Source organism: Sitophilus oryzae, unplaced genomic scaffold, assembly GCF_002938485.1.
Source record: "Sitophilus oryzae breed Bouriz unplaced genomic scaffold, Soryzae_2.0 scaffold_577_pilon_pilon, whole genome shotgun sequence".
NCBI classification, from domain to species: Eukaryota; Metazoa; Arthropoda; class Insecta; order Coleoptera; family Curculionidae; genus Sitophilus; species Sitophilus oryzae.
The window spans coordinates 589,837-596,162 of NW_022147170.1; positions in this window are offsets into that span (position 1 = coordinate 589,837).

The following is a 6,326-nucleotide window of genomic DNA, read 5'->3' on the forward strand; positions in this document are numbered from 1 at the left end:
TCCATGTAGCTCCTTGGCAATGGCCTATCATTGCCTATTACCGGGAACCGCACATTTGCCAGGCTGTCACACCGACATAAAATGTGTTCTGACGTTTCTTCTTCAGATTGGCAGAACCTACACATAGCTTCGTCTGTCAATCCCATCAGCTTTAGATGCCTATTTAGCTTACAATGCCCTGTTAGTAGACCTACTACAGCTTTGACTGTCTTTCTGTCCTTGCTTATCTTAGTCTACCGTGAATTTTGGCGAATGTTCTACAATGAACCTTTCCGCCTGTCCTAACGTCCTAAACTAAGTGCTACGTTCGCCCAAAGTATTCAGAGCACGCACACAGTCCCACACTAGTCTAGAATTGACCTCCGCGGAGCTGAGTGCCTTTAGCGCCGCTTGGCTGTCTGTGAAGATGGCCACAGAACGATTTGTTCTTTGTTGTCTTATTATTTCTTCTACACAATAGTGGATTGCCGTTATTTCTGCCTGGAAAATTGTGACATCCTTGGATAGGCTTACGTGGAAGGATCTCCCTTGTTTCGGCCCTACTATTCCAGCTCCTACGCCTTCTGACGTTTTTGAGCCGTCTGTATACCAGGTTGCCTCAGCTTGAATGGGTACACCTTTACTCCAGTCTTCCCTTCCTGGTATGGTTATATTAAATTTGTTGTTGAAGCTATACCTAGTAGCTGTTGCATCAATTGGTAATCCCAATACTTTGTCTGCTTTTAGCTCTTCGATTAGCTTCTGGTTTGCAGCACTATGCGTTTGGCTTATGTGCTGCTGACCGTGAATTAACCTGTGCATGACAGATCTGGCTTCGCCTTGTATGAAAATATGTAGTGGTGGTAAGTTCAACAAGACTTCCATCGCATTTGTAGGAGTGGTTTTTATGGCCCCAGTTACACACAGACACGCAAGCCTTTGTGTGGAACTTAACAGCCTTACCGCACCCACTTGCGATGTCTTTGTCCACCACGCCACCGACCCGTAGGTTATCATGGGTCTTACTACCCTTGTGTATAGCCATAGAGTCATTTTAGGGTTAAGTCCCCAGTTTTTTCCACACATCCTTCTGCACCTACCTAAAGAGATGGCAGCCCTCTGTGTTGCTTTCGCTATGTGAGTATTCCATGTAAGCCTTTGATCAAAAAATATCCCAAGATACTTTGTTTCTTTGGCAAATGAAATCTCCGTTTCTCCTAGCACTGGTGGTTTTAGGCCTTTTGGTGCTATCTTTTTTGTAAAATTGACAATTTGTGTTTTCTGAGCATTGACTGTCAGTCACTCTTGTTTGCACCACTTGTCAACTTTGTTTAGGGCTGTCTGCATTCTTTCTGATATCATACCAGCAAACTTGCCCCTGACCACAATTACGATGTCGTCTGCATATCCTAGGCAATAAAAACCTTGTGTGGACAGTTCGTTGAGGAACTTGCTATCTACCAAGGTTGCCCAAAGTAGAGGAGATAACTCTCCTCCCTGTGGACAACCTCCACCCGCTACTGCTTTGATAGTAGCTTGCCCCAGAGTGGAAGTCACTATCCTGTTTTCTAAGGCGGCCCTTATCCATCTACATACCACTGCAGGTGTACCTCTTCTACTCATTGCATTTACTAATGAGTCGGTAGTAGCATTATTGAATGCTCCCTAAATATCTAAAAAAGCGGCCATTGCTATTTCTTTGTCCTCTATCGACTTTGAAATAAGCCTATTTAAATCATCTAATGCAGCATCCGTGGATTTATCTGGTTGGTATGCATATTGACGATTGCTTAGGGGACTATCCCTTAGCACTTCGTCCCTTAAAAACCTATCCAAGAGCCTCTCTAGCGTTTTCAATAGGAAGGAGGATAGGCTTATCGGTCTATATGACCCTGTATGACTTTGGTGTAAAGTCCGATACCTTGCCTACCTTAGGAAGATATATGACCTTAACCTTTTGCCATCTTTCTGGTATGACTCCTCATGCCAGGCTAGCTTTGAGAATCTTACATATATGAGGTATTAATTCCTCTATTCCCATCTGTAATAGTATGGGATATATACCATCTGTACCCGGAGATTTATACGGCTGGAATTTATTTATTGCCCATCTAATTCTACTTGGTCTGGTAACTTCTGTGGCAATTTTCCAATCCACAGGCCTTGGCCTGGCCAGCCTTGGGTCTAGGTTGGTTTGCCTAATAGAGTCCCTCAGAATTAGCGAGACCGGAAATTGAACTTTTATTAATTCTTTAAGACTTTCCTCTATAGTTTCTGTATAAGTGCCATCAGCTTTCTTAATGAAACCTATTTCCTTGATGGTTACCCCATCTTTTGCCTTCCTAATATTATGGTCCCATCTCAAGTTTGGTCTTCCTCTAGAACTCTTAATTCCCCTTGGGTACCATGCTGTAAATTCTTTGGCTCATCTATTGTCTGTTCTCCTTGCCAGGTGTCCTGCTCATTACCACTGACTATATTAAAGGTAAATTCTAATAAAATATAAATTAATATAATTTGCGCCAAACGTTCTTGTTGGGGATAAAAAATATAACTTCAAACTTCTGTTCAGTTATGCTAAAAATATTTGCTAATAATAATTAAATGCCATGCTAAAATATTTTTGTTTTATCATTTTAAACTAAGAACGAGTTGCTACTGATTTTACTGATTTTTTTAATTGTAGAGCTATAAAATATAATTAAACATCAACGATTGTCCGAGTGAACAGGTGTATACGTAAACTAATCTAATTTATTGATCAATTTTACTGTATACTATATATCAACATTTTGTATTTTATATTCTTTTAAAAGTGTACCCGGTAGCAATGCAAAAAAAGACAAGAAATATTTTTTGTCATGTTTTGACATAAAATACGAGTTTGGATATTAAGTTAAAATTATTTACTTTTTTGTTTATTTTGGTACTTTTTTGGTAATATTTTAAATGATAAATTTTATTCAATCTATGTCATCATCAGCATCATCATTCTCAGCTTATTCAATCATTTTCAACTATATTTTTATATTTATGTCATATTATTTAGATACTGTCTTTGTAGTTGGGCCCATTGTTGTCTATAGTTGGCTATACGGGCCCAAGTTATCCCTGCTAATATCCTAATATCATGGTCCAATCTCAGGTTTGGTCTTCTTCTAGGTCTCTTAATTCCTCGGGGGTATACCATGCTGTAATTTTTGTGGTCGATCTGTTGTCCGTCCTCGTTGCCAGGTGTCCTGCCCATAACCACAGTAGAGATTTGATTCTGTGGATGACATCTATTACCTGGGTCTTTTATCGTATCCACTCTATTCTTTTACGGTCTTTCTTGGTTATTTCCAGCATATTTCGTTGCATTAAGCGTTGTGCGACTTGCAGTTTCCGTTAAAAGGTTGATTCTCACTATACCTTCCGTTTCCATTCCATATCCATTCCATATTCGTTCCGTATTTTTTATTGTATTGACGCTATACGTAAGCTTCCATTCCGTATCAGTTCCTTACTTTTTAAGGTTGATTCTCACTATACCTTCCATATCAGCTCCCTTCGGTTTACATAAAATATTATATTACGTAAATGAATAAGACAATGCACACTATCCGTTCCGTTTCCCTTCCGTTCCATATCCTTTCCTTCTATACATTTTTTTGATGGACGGACTGAATCGTATCGGAAAGAGCGTTGTCAAATTCTTATATTTGTACCAGCTCTGTTAACATTTTGCTAATATTTATTTATTCTTTCACCTTTTAATTATATCTATTACCTTTTTCAAAAGCTACAAATTTTTAAAATAGAACTCTCGTAATGATATAAATTGTATAAAATGAATAAAGGTTGATTCTCACTATACCTATACGTAAGCTTCCGTTCCGTATCAGTTCCATACTTTTTATTGTACAATTTATATCAATACGAAAGTTTAATTTTAAAAATTGGTATCTTTTGAAAAAGGCAATAGATTTAATTTAAAGGCGAAAGAATAAATAAATATCAGCCAAATTTGTAACAGAGCTGGTAAAAGTGCCGTCAAAAAATGTATGAAAGGAGAGGATATGGAACGGAAGGGAAAAGGACCGGATAGTGTGCATTGTCCTATTCATTTACATAATAATATCATGTAAATGAATAGAAATATTATATTATAATATTTTATGTAAACGGAAGGGAAACTGAAGGGAGCTGATATGGAATGTATAGTGAGAATCAATCTTTAAGAGTCCAGATTTCGTATACATAGGTCATGACAGGTAATACATATTGGTCGAATGTTTTCTCCTTTAGATAAAGTGGCATTCTAGATTTGAATATGATTGGGTTTCTCTCATAAGTATTCCATGCTAACTAATATTAATTCTTCTGTTCATTTCTGGTAGTAGAGATCCCGAGCTGTGTATTAGTTGTCCCAAATATATATATTCTTCTACTATTTTCAGTGTTGTGTCATTATTAGAATGTCTTTTCTGTCTACTAGTTCGTTGTACATTACTTTAGTTTTTGCTAAGTTTATTTTGAGACCACTCCCTGTCGTACTTCTTGGCAGCTGGAATTGCCAGTTCAATTTATATATCTGACATGATTTCTAACTGATTTTGATTTAAAAAAGCTAGTTTATTGACATGGTTTCCGTGTATCTGAATATGTTGTAATGTTTCTAAAACTCTGTATCTTCCACTGGTTACATCAAAATATCGTACTAAAAACGTCTTATTTACATTCCATGCTATATCTGTATATTAAATTTATTATATGGTTGTCAATTATTTCTCCAAGTGTTGTCATAAAATTTACTATTTTTAGATTAATAAAAAATATCAATTATGTAGTTGGTTTTAATGACATTTGAATTATTTGCATTTTTATTTTCATTTTGTGGTCGCCTGTAATACATTTGCAATTTGCGCTTTTCTGTTATTTTCATATAGGCTAATTTTAAAATATGATTAGCAATTTTTATACTTTTTATTTTTTTTTTAGTGGATTTAATATCATGTTAAGGTAGCTCTTCTAACATGTCATGCAATTATATTTTATATAATATAGTGTGGGATAAATGTCATAAGAAATAAATATTAAAAATAAATTAAAATTTTTAAGAAAAAATCTAACAGTCGATAAACTCGCCCTCTAGGAGACGCAAGACCTTGTCCTTGGTGACGAAGCTCGTATTCAAGTGCTAGGGGGAATCCCGTCTGGCAGTTTAGCTGAGTCTAATGGTGCGTTTAGATTTGAGCACGCACGCACTGATCCTCCGCGAATGCTCAAGGGTAAATGGTTGTGCGCGAGCTCTGAATCTGTCTGTGCGCGAGCAGCCGCGAACGTGAGCCGTCTGGTGTCGGTTTTTGGTCAGTGCTCAAAGGGATTTTATGACTGCGCGAACGCTCAATTTGCACCGGCAATTTGTTTTGCGTGTGTGATTTTTTTTTTCGTTTTCTTTATTAAAATTAAGGGGGGGTCAATGAATCTTCGTTATTATTAATTGAAAAATATGAAAAGTTGCCTATATTATGGGATGTTAAACATTCTTTGTATTATTAAAAAATCAAAAAAAATATAACGCATGGCAAAACCTTGTAAATAAAATTAATATTAAATATGTCGATATTAATGAAATTGCTATTCTAAAATTTGTAACTTTTGTTCGTAATTTTTGGTGTTATTAAATTTTGTAAAAATTCAAAGTCGGGCCTGGTCATTCTTGTAAAGTTTTTGAACTAATCATAGCCCTCCTCAGACACTAAGTTGTTGCAGTAAATTATATTGATTTCTAAAAATTTGGGTTTGCCACCAGCGACGATGTTTTCGATTTTTCTTCTTTTTAATAATTAAGCTGTGCATAACAATGACTGCAGCCTCGACTATTTCTTGGTTGTCCATTATTTTCGCAAACACAAGTCTGTTCGTCGAAATATAAGTTTTTAATTTGAAAGGAGCCGAGAGCGCGAACGAATGCCGTGCGCGCACGCTCAGTTCGTGCGTGCTCAAGTCTAAACGCACCATAAAGAGCATCTCACTGTCTTGTCCCTGGCTGTAGCGTCGTGGCCAGGGAATTGCACCAAGACGTACAACGATGCCGTATGGGACTACCCTGTCCGTCATACCAGGGACCCTCTGCTGTCTGTGGTCATGTATCAGAGAAGACAACCTAATCAAAAACCTAAATTCTACGATGGACGGATCAGGTCAAAGGGATGCGTTGCTAGACTAGCCTCTACTGGTCTCAAAGTTGTGGCACCAGGGGGCAATCCATTATATTCTCATCTCTCATACTTATACAAGCGGGGCTCTGTTGTAGAAGTGGATCGACTAACCCTTGCGGTGTATCACACTCTTTACCAGAACTC